Here is a 14967-nt window from a genome sequence, read left to right as displayed (position 1 = left end):
CTTGTAGATCTTCTCAAAGCAAAATCAGTTCTTAAGAGGGAGGGTCACGCATCTAATATATATTCAAAACCAAACACAACGCAGTCTCCTAAGCCATACAATGTCCCATGTCCACACTTCCTATTAAACTAGGAAAATATCTTAGGAAAACCTTCAAAGGACAGAAGCTGGCGGTTGCACATAAGGCAATCCCAGGCACGGAAAAACTTAAACGCTTAAAAGGAATCAACAGGCCGTCTTCATATTCAATTCTCATTACCAATTCTGCACAACCTCCTTGAAAACTTATGTCAGAAATTCCTAAAATGTGTTTCCAATGTTTTTCTATCTTTGAAATACTTCCAGGGGTATTAATCAATGTTTTGATTAATTACACGTACATAGAATTTAAGACAAAGTAAAGGCTCTTCCATCCCCGCAAGTCCCCAGAGAAAATTTATAACAGCAAAGTATCATCATTACTAAATTAGAGCGTGACCAGGTATGTACTGGGGTTAACACTTAACTCGGGGTGGGGTGGAAGGACTATGACACTTCTCAGTGGCCATGAATTATTAAGGCTTTATCTCCTGGCAGACAGAGAAATCTAGGCTGACAATAACAGAGGAAAGTACATTTATTTTTCTTTTTTGTCTTTAAGAAATAGGCTCAGAAGGTAGGAAAATAAATGTTTTTTAAAAAGCTTTCTATGGTAACTCGTCCTGGAAAGAAAGTCATTACACCCATGATTTAAGAGGACAGCTTTTTATGCTTCCACTAATAAAACTCACTTTTGGCTGGCACAAAATGATCTCACAGGAATTCTTTCATTCATCAGGGCACCAAACACAGGCTATACTGATGCAAACCTCCTTTCGTTGAGGGTGACACACCCCATGACAAAATCCTGTGCCAAAGAGTGTGCAACAGTCTGGGACAGGAATCCCAAATTGGTTACCGCTCATCACTGGTTGGTTCCTGGACACCTGCAGGACCTGTGGGCTCTGTCCCCACTCACCTTCTCTGTTCCCCAGCTGGCTGCAGGCAGACAGGACAATCTCCAATGCCCCTTCTGTTCACCCAGTCCTTTTGCTTCGTCACTACTCCTGGAGCTTTCTCTCAAACTTTCCCAGAATTTACAGGGGAATCTCTTCCATAAAAAAAAATAAATTTGGCTCTCAGAAGGGAGCTCCAGCTTTCCCCAAACTCACATTTTGGCACCAGAGAGGGGTGTTGGCTTCGTTTTTGTAGCCTGGTGACAAGCACAGGAGGTGAATGAATGGGCGAGTGAATGCAGGTGCCAATCACTCAGATCATCCCACCGCAGAGATCTTGCTCATCTGAATTCTCTTTCACAAGATAAAAAGGTTAGTAATTACTTTAGGACTGCATCTGTTTTCTACTCTGAGACTTCATTGAAAAGACCAAAATAAGTTCATTTGAAATCTCTGATTGGAATCAAAGTACCGCCATAAAGATGCAGGCAGCCTGCTGCATCTAGGGTAATTGCGAGCAGCCTAACGACTATTTTAATCACTGCATTTAGGCCCAGCTCTACTTCAGAGCCCTGGCTTCATTTCCATTTTAAATGCGACAGTTTTCAGTCCTTGATCGCTTTCCTATCAGCAATTTTTAGGCTACTACACTTGAAGGTTTGGATTCTTATTTTCCCATTAGCCTACTGGTCTTGCCCAAGTCCACGCTGACTTGGGAAAAGTGACTGCCCGCCGTGATGGAAGGGAAGTACTCAACCCAACAGACTCAGCCCTTTTTAAAAACTGGAAGCAGGGGTGAGTCACGGAACTCCCTCTGCAGCAGCACCTCCATCTTCCCATCCCTGGGCTGGCAACAGGTGTGTGAGGGACTCCTCTGATGGCTGTGGATGGGGGAGGCTGGAATTTCTGCCTTACGGATTTTCCAGATGTGCATTTTTAGTTTATAGGTGTGCCATACTTTACAGGAGAAATGTCTATAATATCAAGAATAAGGGCATTTATTTATGAGTTGAATTTTCAAGACTTCTACAAATAGTTTTCTCCTAGATCTGGATATTTAATTTCAAGGCAGTAAAACAATCTGAGATTAAGAAATTTAACTTTTGTTCATAGCAGTCATAATAGTAGTAGTAATTGCTATCTCTTGGTCCTGTTTATTTTTGTTAAAAATCTTAGAGGGGAAAAAAAAAGTTGGCTGAATGGACCAGCAGGTGAGATGAAGAGTTGATTGTCTTCAAACATAAAATATCTCTTCAAGCAAGAAAAGAAGATAAAAGTCTCTTCAATAAATGTTGGCAATATTTTCGAGATTTTTTCTTTTTTTGGTGCAAGGACAGTAAAGGAAAACAAAGGGCACTCAACTAATTAGAAGATAAACTGTGATTCTCCGAAGAAAACCAGCCCCCATCTCAGGAAACTTCCATAGGAGAGGACATGACTCACCAGTCCATTCCCAGGTCCAACCACTGTTTCTAATGAATGAACTGGCGCTATTATTTAAAAGGATCAGAATCTATAGTGAGGTAGTAGAACAGAGTATGGGGGCAGGGAACCTAAGGCCGATTCACGCTGACTTCCTAGAACTAAATCGAAGGAAAACCCCAACTTTCCACACCTAAGTAACAAAAGGACCTGAGGCTGCTCCCTTTGCAACCCCCTCCCTGCCTTTTCTGCAAGGCAGATGGAAAACTGAAAGTGCCTCCACCTGGTTGCTTTCTGCAACCAATCAATCAGACATTTGCATAGGAGTGTAACTTTGTAACTTTGCTTCAGCCTTTGATTGGTTGCTTTCCACAACCAATCAGACTGACCGTAGGCCAAATCTTCATGTGCATAGAAGTGTAACCTTTGTAACCTCACTTCCACCTTGGATTGGTTGCTTTCTGCAACAAATCAGACTGACTGGGGGCCACGACTTCATTTGCATGGGGTGTACACCAAATGGCCAATGGGAAACCTCTAGAGGATATTTAAACCCCAGAAAATTCTGTCACTGGGTTCTTGAGCCCCTATGCTCCAGCTGCTCCCACCCTGTGGAGTGTACTTTCGTTTTCAATAAATCTCTGCTTTTGTTGCTTCATTCTTTCCTTGCTTTGTTTGTGCATTTTGTTCAATTCTTTGCTCAAAAGGCCAAGAACCTGGACCCCCTCCACCAGGAACAACAGTAAGTTGATCTGCTTCCAAAACACAGAGGGGAGAAAAAGTGGCTACAGAGAGCTTGGTGCTTTTCACTCTATATCCCAACAAAATCAAACAGAGCCATCCCGACAGCTTTACTGGGCACATAAAGAATGCAGGGCCCACAAGGACTCAATGACCTCCTGAAGGTCAGAGCGAGACCCGCTTGCATCCCAGGCTCCGAGGGCGGCCTCTGCCTGTCTACTCGCGGCTGGTTCTATGTGAAGGCTGGTCACAGCCGCTCAGCTGTGCTCAGTCCTGTGACAATGAACTCTCTGCCTTGTGTTCAGTGTCACCCACCTTCTTAGGCCCAAGCTACAGACACATTTCAGCTATGAGAGGCATTCCCAGAAGAAGATAATCAAGAAAAGGCAGATCCATTTCACAGCTGGGTCAACTGACTAAGTGAGATGCTGAAGCACCATGAATGGGAGGACTCTGTGGTCCAGCCCAGAGTTTATCCATCCACAGGCCATAACCTACAAGTGCTGGCTTCTTGGTAGCTGACTGAGGAACAGCTAAGATGGAGATCTGATGGGGCTGGAATACATGCGCCTGCTGGTGAGGAGCTATTTGTCAACAGCTGTCTTTAGGGAAGTTCGTCAAGAGAAATCAGAGTTTCTCAGTGTGGTCTGTCATAAAGCATCAGCTCTGCTTGTCTTGTCATTAGCGGGATTATAAGAAACATCTGGGGTTGGGTGTGGTGGCTCACACATGTAATCCCAGCACTTTGGGAGGCTGACGCAGGCGGATCACCTGAGGTCAGGATTCGAGACCAGCCTGGCCGACATGGTGAAACCCTGTCTCTACTAAAAATACAAAAAATTAGCCAGGCATGGTGGCTGGTTAATTAATGTAATCTCAGCTACTTGGGAGGCTGAGGCAAGAGAATCACTTGAACCCGGAGGCGGAGGTTGCAGTAAGCCAAGATTGCACCACTGCGCTCCAGCCTGGGCAACAGAGTGAGACTCCAACTCAAAAAAAAAAAAAAAGATAAGAAAAGAAAAGAAAAAAAGAAACAAGAAACATGTCAGCTGCGGAACATTGCATTTACTTCTATTTTCTAAACAGAACAGTTATGTAATTCCATCTGAATTTTTTGTCACAGGTCTCGAAACAAGTAAAAAGGATGAATGATTAAAATATGAAATATTATAAGGCTAAAACGACATACTGATTCTTTGAAGAGAAATTCAGAACTCATTTCTAACACTGGGGAGAGACAGGAGTGCTGGGAAGAGGGGAGGTAAGGAGTGAGCTGGAAGGAGGAAGGAGGGAGCCCCTGACTGCACAAGATGTAACTGACGCAGATGAGCACCCACCGCAACGGCCGGAGTCACACAGCCTCTCCTCGCTTCAGCTTCCTGGGCTCTAAGCCTCTCCAGGTGGGGATCACTCTTCGGGGAAGACCCGACAGGGCAGATGGCGCTCTCAAGTCACGTGAACACGCGGCCACCAGTTCCACAGGGCAGAGACCGGCATGTCTCCAGTTGAAAAGCCACACCCGTCGTCTTTGCACGCCCACATGCCTTAGGTCACCCCGGCTGCATCGTGTGGCAGGTCCGTGGGTTCCTGGGGGTGCCCTGCTCCCAGCTGTGCCCACGTGTGGTGGGAGCCCCAGAGCGGCCCCAAGGCTCCTCAGGTGCACCTGAACCTTCTGCACCTATGGCGCAGCCTGGAGACCGTGCTCCCCAGCAGAAGCCCTCTGGAGGCGGCCTGCCTCTGACCATCTGCCTTAGCTTCCTGCAGCTGCTCTAACAAGTTCCCACGAACCCAGTGGCCCAACAGAAACTTAATTTTCTCAAAGTTCTGGAGGCCAAAGTCCAAAATCGCCATCACTTGGCTGACAAGGTGCCGGGGGCCATGCCAGACCCAGAGACTACAGGTGAGCAGTTATCTGTGGGCCTCCCAGCACCTGCGGCTGCCGCACTCCTGGGCCATGTTAGTCCCAACATCCAGGCAGCATCTTCAAACTCCTTTGCTCCACGTGGACCCTTCTCCCTCCCTATTATAAGGATACATGCAATTGCTTTCAGGGCCCAATCAGAATGTATTCAAGGTTCTTAACCACATCTGCAAAGACCCTTTATATTTTGGACACAAAATATAATATTCGCCAATTCCAGGGATTAGAACTTGAGTATCTTTTGGGACCCCACCTTCCTGCTCACCACACCATCTCGGTACAGGGATCAGACATTCCTGAAGCATTGCAATCTGCCATTTTGAGCTTAATTATCCTAGCACTGACTGTGATAATCCACGAAAGGCAATTTTTTTCTCAAAATCCACCAGCTTTTCTAAGTAGTTTAAATAAAAGTCTGAAATGATTCTGAGTGTTCTAAGCCTTGTCCTTCAATTTAAGCTTCTATTTAAATCTTCTACTTTAGGAGATTTTATGATTGCGTGAATATCCATCATGGCCGATGCAGGAGCCCTCCGGAGCCCCCGCTTGAGAATCACTTGAACCTAGGAGGCGGCGGTTGCAGTGAGCCGAGACGGCACCACTGCACTCCAGCCTGGGTGACAGAGTGAGACTCTGTCTCAAAAAGAAAGAAAGACGCCAGGCACGGTGGCTCACGCCTGTAGTCCCAGCACTTTGGGAGGCCGAGGTGGGCAGATCATGAGGTCAGGAGATCGAGACCATCCTGGCGAACACTGTGAAACCCGTCTCTACCAAAAATACAAAAAAAAATTGGCCAGGCGTGGTGGCGTGCGTCTGTAGTCCCAGCTACTGGGGAGGCTGAGGCAGGAGAATGGCATGAACCCGGGGGGTGGAGCTTACAGTGGGCAGAGATCCCACCACTGCATTCCAGCCTGGGCGACACAGTGAGACTCCGTCTCAAAAAAAAAAAAGAAAAAAGAGAGAAAGAAAAAAATGTGTGTGTATATATATATGTTATTACTAGCAGGTGGGATTATAGGTGATTTTTACTCGCTGTCTTACAGTTTCCTGTATTTTTACAAACAAGTTATTTTAATCACAAAAACATGTTTAAATGTGTGTATTCAGAAGATATGAGATACACTTGCTAATATATGAAACATACATAAGTGTGTATCTTAATAGAAATAGATGTGAAGTGTAACTCTGGAAAACCAAAGTCCGTGGAAAGGACTGGATGCTCCTTGGCAGCCGAGGGCCATGTCCTCCCTCCCCTGTGCCAATGCAGAACTCAGCTAACACAAGCCAGGCTGCCTCGGAGCGTCGCCTGTGCCTCCCCCATGATCCAGGACCAGGTGAGAGGCGGCACCTGGAGATGCCCTTTAGTCACTGCTTTCGTTTTTTTTTCACTGCCTCCCCGAGATTTTGACCATGATATTTTACAGCAATTAATTGTATATTGTGTTGGAAGGATTTCCTCTGAATGTCATTAAACTTCTTCAACAGCATCCTAACTTATCTCACGCAACAGCATGAACGGAACAACTAACTGTTTGCATTTCTTTAACAACCATTTGGGCAAAGGGCCTGCCCAGGAAGGAGGACAGAAACCAAAGACCTGAGTGAGGCTTCTCACCATCTCCTCGCAAAACTCCAATTCCTTAAAACATTATTTAGTAGCATAAGCCAATGATGCAATGCCAACAATTTTCTGCAAAAGAGTGAAGACCACGCAAACCTTGCCACTGGAGGAAAAAGAAAACTCAAAAGCAGAAAGACTTGGGCACGCCCCGCTCAGCAGCCCAGGCATGTCCTGGCTCTGGTGAGCAGTGACTGCATGACCTGCCACCAATCCCAGGAGGGCACCGTGCCAGGCACTGGGGGACAAAAGACATGCCTGGGCCCCAAGGCAGCAGCAACAGGACTGTGTGACGGAGCTACGGGGGACGGGCACTAAGAACCCAGAAGAGGGAAAATACCCAGGAAAACAAAATATCTGGGAAAAGGATCCAAGGCTGGCAATTTCTAATCCAGTTGAATAATTTTCACTCATTTATGGTGAACTACTCGAGTACTGGGATCTTTAGTACAGTTGGTATAATTATTGGAATATTTGCTAAGGTCTGTCATCAGGAATCCTATTTCTGAGATCAGGGTTTTTCAAACTGTATTTCGGCAGCAGGTGTTTCTTCTTCTGTAAGAAACAGATCTGGGAACTCGATCAATCAGAGACAGGAAGCTGCAGCGCTGGCCGAACTGGGGCCTGGCCCACATGGCTGCCCAGATCCCCGACAACACTGTCAACCGCTAACAGTGCTGGGAGCAGGCTTCATCCCACGGCGGCTGTGCCTACCCTCTCTACAAAGCCATGCCCACCTGCAGGTAGGTTCTGTGAATGTGCCCCGGCACCATGCACATCCCAGGATGCTGCCGGAGTTTACTGATTCGACTGCAACACCTGAACCTTGGGCCCCAGCTCTACCCATTGGCTCCCCATAGAATGCCCTACATCTTAGAGGATGGTAAAACATTGTCCTTTGGCACTAAAAGACTACTTTGAGAAAGCTACCCTCCTAAGGGGAATGTGGCTCTCCGCTCTGATGAAATACCCACTTTTACTTAACTTCTTTTCTCATGACTTTCTGCCTAATTTTCACTACTCTATATACTGAAAGTAGTAAAATTCTCCAAAATCTTTATAAATTCTAGACATTCAATTTGTACATATTCTGATAGAGAAAATGTTTGAAGAATACTGAGTTTGTGATTGGATGTATTTCTCATTTGAGGTACTGAAAATACAATTAGTCCCATTTTACAAATACAGAAATTGAAAGTGTTCTAATCTGAGATGCTACAATTTCTCAAATTCTAATGAACCTTGTGTAGTGAGAGAAAATAAAGGGTGAAAACAATAAAGAAACAAACGAAACACTGGTAGGGAGAAGCCCTCTATCTTAGGGTAAGAAAAACTAAGAGGGAAAAGAAAAAAACCTTCAAAAACTAGAAGACTCTGGCCAGGCACGTTGGCTCACACCTGTAATTCTAGCACTGTGGGAGGCAGAGGCGAGTGGAATGGCTGAGGCCAGGAGTTCGAAACCAGCCTGGCCAACATGGTGTAACCCTGTCTCTACTAAAAATACAGAAATCAGCCGGGCATGATGGCGCGGGTGCCTGTAGTCCCAGCTACTTGGGAGGCTGAGGCAGGAGAATTGCTTGAACCTCGGAGGCGGAGGTTGCAGTGAGTCCAAATCGTGCCACTGTACTCCAGCCTGGGCGACAGAGCAAGACTCTGTCTCAAAAAAAAAAAAAGACAAGAAACTGGAAGATTCTATACCAAGATAAACATGGTATACATTACAATCCCATCCGTGCTGTGCCCCCAGCCCAGTGCCAACCCCACAGGGAACACAGCAGCTGCTAATCCTCTGGAAAGGTCCTACTGCCTGCAGAAACTTACCACTCTTGGTAACGGTGCTTAGATTTGTAAACGGAATATCTACATTTCCAAAAAATTATCAACTCCTGTCATGCTCCCAGGAGTGTCAGTCTGACTTTGCCTTTGAGGCTTCATCTCTCTCTGAACACGACTGCATAAAGGTAAGGTCATGGCTTTGGTCAACGGAAGAAGCAACGGCTGTGCAGAGGCTGGTGGTGTGGGCCGGACCCCCAGCCCGCAGAGCCTCCACGCTTGGCCCGGGTTCTCGCTGGTGTGCACAAGAAGCCTGCGCCCAACCTGCCTCCCGATTCAAGGCTGCAGATGCTAACGTGAGGGGCCTGGCCAATCACTCAAGCCAGAGAAACTCTTGGTGCATTCTGTTAAGAGAGAATGATGGGCTAAATAAGAAGTCCATTTATTATACTCTATAAAGAAGTATCAGGCCAGGGTGCAGTGACTCACACCTGCAATCCCAGCACTTTGGGAGGCCAAAGTGGGCAGATCACCTGAGGTCAGGAGTTTGAGACCAGCCTGGCCAAGATGTCGAAATCCCATTTCTACTAAAAATAGAAAAATTAGCCAGGTGTGGTGGCGGGCTGTAATCCTAGATACTTGGGAGGCTGAATCAGGAGAATTGCTTGAATCTGGAAGGCAGATGTTGCAGTGAGCCAAGATCACACCACTGAACTCCAGCCTGGGCAAAAGAGCAAAACTCCATCTCAAAAAAAAAAAAAAAAAAAATTAGCCGGTGTGGTGGCACGCACATATAATCCCAGCTACTCGGGAGGCTGAGGCATGAAAATTGTTTGAACCCAGGAAGTGGAGGTAGCAGTGAGCCGAGATCATACCACTGCACTCTAGCCTGGGTGACAGAGCCAGACTCCTTCTCAAAAAAATACAAAAGAAAAACTTTGTATCTTTGGCCAACTTTTCTTTGATTCTTCTGTAAAGTTACATGCAGGGCAAAATCACAGAATATATAACCACAGAATGTAGAATTCTTTAACCACAGAATATAAAATTTCATCTTTTTAATTGTGTTCTCCTCCTCATTCCAATGAATGAAACTTTTTTACTTCTGCATTTGTGTGCTGATGATCCAGTAACTTCACACGCTTTACAGAGTGTATCTTATTACAGGTCTAAATGGTCTCTTAAACCAGTGTGTTTTATTATATCTGTATTCTCCATGGTGACAGCAAAAGGAAAAAATTTGCGCAGGAGAATAATCCTTAGACGCGCTTTCAATGCCCCCTAGTGGCGGTTTACTAAATTACAACAGCACTTGCATACACTGTGCTTCATGGGCCATAAGGTCCTTCTAGCTCAGACCTTGTCACAGACCCAATGTCCTGTTACCCACATATTCTATTGCATGCAGAAAACGCTCTGTGAATTTTTATTAGTTAGCTTATAAAAATAATCGATGTGCTATCATACTGCATTTAATCCAAGCACCCTGTGTTAAAATGGCTTAAATTTTACTAAAAACAATTATAACTTAAAGGAGCATTTTATTTTAGCTCACTACCAAGTTTTTTAATGTAGCCAATGGCTTCTAAGTACGACATTCATAAAACAAGAATCGAACTGTGCAGCCAAAAGATACAGACCTAATTTCTAGCACCTGCCTTGCTACTAAACACTCTATCTGACAAGACCGGTCCTGTCCACCTGTGAAGGGAAGGGTCGAGCTAGGTGGGGTCTCTGTCCTTCCAGCTCTGAAATTCTACACATCTAGAGGTCAGGCCAGAAATGTAAGCACTACCTTGGACTTTTCATTGAATAATGAAATCTTGGTGCGGGCATGGGAGTATTTCCCAGTACCCAGATGACTATGTTGGTGTTCAATATTTTTTCTTACGGTTTACTCACAACGTTGAATGAGGGAGTTTTCTGAAATTCCAGAATTCACAGACCATAAAGATTCACTCTGAACTATGGCTGTGCTTGGAATACAGTTGGCTGGGGATGAGTCACAGCCCCTCCTGCAGACGTAGACACGTACAAGGCAAAGTGCTGCCGAACATTTAGGGGGGAAGCGATTGCTCAGCCCAGGGAGAAGGGAACATGTGGTACAGTCCGGTTGGCTGTGCTCACGGCACCAGGACTGACCACGCGGCAGTGAGCCGATGAGCCCCCAGACGAACAGTGTTCAGCTTCTCTTTTTAGGCTGGACTGCTGCTGATTAATTACATGTTTGACTAAAAAGTGCAGGCACATGTTCCCACTGGAGGGGCCGGGCCTGTGGGGGCAGCATGAGACTACCACCCATGGGGAAAGCAAAGCAGCTGCCACGGGCGCTCGCAGGTGCCCCCATCCCACAGACACTCCCAGATACGCCCACCCCACAGACGCTCCCAGATACCCCCACCCCCACGGACGCTCCCAGATACCCCCACCCCACAGACGCTCCCAGATGCCCCCAACCCCACGGACGCTCCCAGATACCCCCACCCCCACGGACGCTCCCAGATACCCCCACCCCCACGGACGCTCCCAGATACCCCCACCCCACGGACGCTCCCAGATACCCCCACCCCACGGACGCTCCCAGATGCCCCCACCCCACGGACGCTCCCAGATACCCCCAACCCCACGGACGCTCCCAGATACCCCCAACCCCACGGACGCTCCCAGATGCCCCCACCCCACGGACGCTCCCAGATACGCCCACCCCACGGACGCTCCCAGATACCCCCAACCCCACGGACGCTCCCAGATGCCCCCACCCCACGGACGCTCCCAGATACCCCCAACCCCACGGACGCTCCCAGATACCCCCACCCCACGGACGCTCCCAGATACCCCCAACCCCACGGATGCTCCCAGATGCCCCCAACCCCACGGGCGCTCCCAGATGCCCCCACCCCACGGGCGCTCCCAGATGCCCCCACCCCACGGGCGCTCCCAGATGCCCCCACCCCACGGACGCTCCCAGATGCCCCCATCCCACAGGCGCTCCCAGGTGCCCCCATCAGGGGTGAGAACATGCAGGCAGCCGAGCCGACTCAGGACGCAGCAGAGATAAGGAGACATGTTTGGGTTTTAATTCTTTAGCTGTTGTGGCAGTGACCTGTCAGTGACTGAGTTCTGAAATCCTGATATTTCAAACATGGAATAACAGATTTTTACGATCACCAAAGTGGGGGGGATGTGCTTTAGGTGCCTGGGAAACATGGATCTACGTGACCAAGATCCTCAGTCCAGATGGACAATGAGGAAAGGCAGAAAAGGAATAAACATGGGCAACGGGGAGGGGCTGAAGTGACCGTGGTGGGCCACAGCTTTTCCCTGAAACTCGGTTTCTGTGCATGAAAATGAAGGGTAGAGAGGGATTCTCAAGCCCTTCAGAGCACCAACGACACACAGCCATGCTCAAGGAACTGGCAGTTTTGCTTTTTCTTTGCCTCCCTTGAAGTGTACTTCAGATATTTGTCTGTAAGGTGCTTATGTGCTGATAAAAGCGCCTACCAACCAGTCGGAAGAGCTTACGGAAGCGTGGCACTTCTGCCGTGGAAGTTCGCCTCCACGTGTCACAGCCACACACGGGCAACCGCCACACACGGGCCGGAGCCACGCACGGGCCACAGCCACGCACGGGTCACAGCCACGCACGGGTCACAGCCACGCACGGATCACAGCCACACACAGATCTTCAGACCAGTGCTCTGTGCTGTCAGCATTCTGGGGAGCACGGCTGCTCCCACCTTTGCAACTGCCTGATGACCCCAAAAGCGCGCATCTGTAAGAGCAGCAAGGACTGCCTGGGTCCCACGTGTCATCCTCAGGAGTACACCTTTCCTACCTAGGACAGGTGGGAAATCAGATAACAAAACAGATTACAGGACGTGGACTTATTTTCATATTTGGGGGTGACTTACATGAAATAATACTTCTGTGTATAAACTGATAGAGGTTTTCAAAATGAATATACCCAGTGTGGCCAGGTGCAGAAAAAGGGCAGCTGCTGGAGAACGCTGAATTAGGACAGGCCTCCTGGAAGGCCAGTCAACACCGAGGATTCAAAGCCTTAACATTCTGCAGGCTGTGGACACACAGTCTCACTTCCAGAGATGGATCCTCGGGAAATTAGGAAGGACAGAGACACAGCTTTCAGTAAAGAAAACCATGCACGGAAGCACTCATCTAAATCAAATACAGAGGGATAAAAAGCCAACCAAATGTCTAATTGGAGACTGGGTCCAAAAGCTGTTCTGTTTGCTCAAGGAAATGCCGTGCAAAAATCAATAACCACAGGGTGGGAAAAGTTTCACGGTTACGGATCTCTTGTCCAAAATGCTTGGAAACCAGGGTGTTTTAAATTTTTTTTTTTTTTTGGAATATTTGCAGGCTGAGCATCCCTAAACTGAAAACCTGGAATCCGAAATTCTGCGTGAGCACTTGCGTGCCATGTCTGCACTCAAAACATTTCGGATTTTGGACCATTTCCAGTTTAAGATTTGGATTTTCAGATTAGGGATGCTCCACGTGTATGTGAAAGAGTATGCTATAAAGTCTCACAATGCATGACAGTCCATTTTTTTCAAACACGGCAGGCGCACGTGCGCACACGCACACACGCACACACGCACACACACACACACACACACACACACACCCGAGCCTTAACAATCATTGCCCCCGGGTGGCAGTGTTGTGAGTGGTTTTTATTTCCATATTTTATATCCTTTAAAAATCATCTTTCTTCTCTTTGGCAAATTTCACAAAATCCAACGTACTCACTGAAGGTTTTACAATCTATCTTTCTTTCCTGTTTTTTTGAGATGGAGTCTCGCTCTGTCTCCCAGGCTGGAGTGCAGTGCCACGATCTCAGCTCACCACAACCTCTGCCTCCTGGGTCCAAGCAATTCTCCTGCCTTAGCCTCCTGAGCAGCTGGGATTACAGGTGCCCACCACTATGCTCAGCTAAGTTTTTTTTTGTATTTTTAGTAGAGACAGGGTTTCACCATGTTGGCCGGTCTGGTCTTGAACTCCTGACCTCAGGGGATCCACCTGCCTCAGCCTCCCAAAGTGCTGGGATTACAGGTGTGAGCCACCACATCTGGCCTATTTTTCTCTTAGGAAAACAAAGTTGAAATCCACTCTTCCCAGCTGACTTTTGCTTATATCAGGGAAGACTCCTAAGGCCGTCAGTGCATCGCTCTCCTCGTCACAACGCTTCGATGAGGCTCTGCATTCAATATACAAACTCACCCCAGATTCCAGAACCCAACCTTTAGGGATGCCCCTGATCTGCTCGGAGCCTGAATTCCTCACATCCTCTTGGAGCCAGTGTCTGGCCAGGCTCACCCTACAAGGACTATGCAAAAAATATCAAAGTCCATGAGACAAAGCCACCCTTTCCGAGGTTAAAGAACTTCACAACTTAAAAAGGATTACTTTTCCTCATCTTTCATCAAGTGAACAAATTCAGTGCTGCTAACCCAGTGGTTTGAGGGTAGCTCCTCGATGAGTGAAGTTTACTTAGAAAAAAGGACCACATGGCTATGTCCATATTCTCTGCAATTTTTTTTTTTTTTTTTTTTTGAGATGGAGTTTTCCTCTTATTCCCCCAGGCTGGAATGCAACGGCACAATCTCGGCTCACTGGAACTTCCGGCTTCTGGGTTCAATCGATTCTCCTGCCTCAGCCTCCCGAGTAGGTGGGATTACAGGCATGCACCATTACACCCGGCTAATTTTTTGCTTTTAGTAGAAATGGGGTTTCACCATGTTGGCCAGGCTGGTCTTGAACTCCCGACCTCAGGTGATCCACCCACCTCGGCCTCCCAAAGTGCTGGGATTACAGGCATGAGCCACTGTGCGCCCGGCCTATGTCCATATTCCCTAAGGAAAAAAAATTATAAAAAACTTCAAAATAACTGGAAAACATCAGCTACAGATTGTAACAACTTTTGACTATCCTAGTTAAGTAATATTCTCTTATTCTTTTGATCATCGATTCCATGGAGGGTTAACTAGGTCAAAAAGTACATCACTACTTAATCATTTTAAAAACATTAGAAAGAGCAGAATGCCGTGGCATTATGAACAGATTATGAACAAAAATAAAAGCCATTTGTATGCATTAATGATACATCACGCTAATTCAAGCTGGCTCAAGTCATTAGAGAGAAGTCCTGGGGCAAAACACAGCTATGATACCGCAGTGCAGAGAAGTATTAAAATAACCATTTTCTATGTCATTGATAAAATTAATTCTATGAGCAAAAGAGATGAGTCTTAACATGAAAATCAAAATAGAGAACATTTACTGATAGTGTGTTTAATGATCTAATGTTGGCAGTGTGAGAGTTAATTCAGGCATTTCTCTGCACACGTATGAGCATCTGTGCACACTTAACATTTCCAGTAAGAGAAGCACAGCAGGAAAAATCCCAGACTTAGGGTAAGAAATTGCCAGAAGAGATCACAGGCTCTATTAACACAATATTCTGCAACACCACTAAATAACAATTTATTTATTGT

The 14967-nt window shown here is 46.9% G+C and overlaps 1 protein-coding gene across 18 annotated transcripts in view; it reads right to left on the bottom strand.

The window, feature by feature from the left end:
* AGAP1 (ArfGAP with GTPase domain, ankyrin repeat and PH domain 1) overlaps positions 1-14967 on the bottom strand; it is a 641254-nt gene that overhangs the window by 356078 nt on the left and 270209 nt on the right. The window lies entirely within an intron of this gene.

Source organism: Pan troglodytes, chromosome 13, assembly GCF_028858775.2.
Source record: "Pan troglodytes isolate AG18354 chromosome 13, NHGRI_mPanTro3-v2.0_pri, whole genome shotgun sequence".
Lineage (NCBI taxonomy): Eukaryota > Metazoa > Chordata > Mammalia > Primates > Hominidae > Pan > Pan troglodytes.
Note: the sequence above shows the minus strand (reverse complement) of the source record. Positions and strands in the feature narration are given on the sequence as shown.